This window comes from Octodon degus, unplaced genomic scaffold (assembly GCF_000260255.1).
Source record: "Octodon degus isolate 3935 unplaced genomic scaffold, OctDeg1.0 scaffold00019, whole genome shotgun sequence".
Classification (NCBI taxonomy): domain Eukaryota; kingdom Metazoa; phylum Chordata; class Mammalia; order Rodentia; family Octodontidae; genus Octodon; species Octodon degus.
Window position 1 is genome coordinate 8623155 of NW_004524595.1, and position 1165 is coordinate 8624319.

Genomic DNA, 1165 nt, shown 5'->3' on the forward strand with positions numbered 1-1165 from the left:
AGGTGCTTTAGACCACTGAGCCATCTCACCAGCCCCTGGCTGAATGTCTTTGTTGTTTTGTCTGCATCTTCTAATCTGTTGCGTTTATCCTCAGATCTGGTTGTTTTTTTGTTTTTTGTTTTTTTTTTTTGCCAGTACCATGCTAATTTTATTACAGTAGCTTTGTAGTGTAATTTCAAGTACACTGTTATTTTAATTGGGATTATATTGAATCTGTATAACAATTTTGGAAGTATGGTCATTTTCACAATGTTGGTTCTTCCTATCTATCCCTGAGCAAGGAGTATCTTTCCATTTTTTAGAAATCCTCTTTGATCTCTTTTTTCAGAATACTGTAATTTTCACTACATAAATCTTTTATTTCCTTTGTTAGATTGATTCCTAAGTATTTCAGTTTTTTGGGTGCCACTGTGAAAGTTGTGGTTTCCCTCATTTCTCTCTTGGTGTTTGTTGTTTGTGTACAGAAATGCTATTGATTTTTGTGTATTGATTTTGTATCCTGCTAAGCTAAACACCCACATCACAAATGCAAGGTCCTGAGTTCAATCTCCTGTACTGAAAAAAAAAAAAAAAAAAAAAAAAAAAAAGACAGAGAGAAAGGGAGAAATCTTTCAGTTTTTGTCCATTTAGTATGATGTTCACTGTTGTCATAGATAGCTTTTATCAGGTTGAGGCAGATCATCTATTCCAATTTTCTTTTTTTTTTTTTTAACATTTATTTGTTTATTTAGTGTGTGTATGTGTGTGTGTGTGTGTGTGTGTGGCCAGCTCAGTCCACCGGGGGCAGTGCTGGCTGGCTTATGGTGCTGGGGGATTGAACCGCGGTCCCTGTGCTTTGCCAAGCTTGTTCCAAGTAGGTGCTTTAGACCATTGAGCCATCTCACCAGCCCTATTCCAATCTTCTATAGGGTTTTTATCATGAATGAGTATTGGATTTTGTCAAAAGCTTTTTCTACATGTATCGAGATGATCATGTCCTACCTGCGTCTTCGGATAAATTTAATTTGGCCATAGTGTGTCACGTCATTTGACTAACATACTGATTTTGGTTTGCTCCTGTCTGATTTTGTTAAAGATTTTTTTTTTTTTTTTTTTTTTTTTTTTTTGGTCCCCACCAGTACTGGCATACAGAGGCTGGGCAATTTCAAATCCTATGATCTAAAGC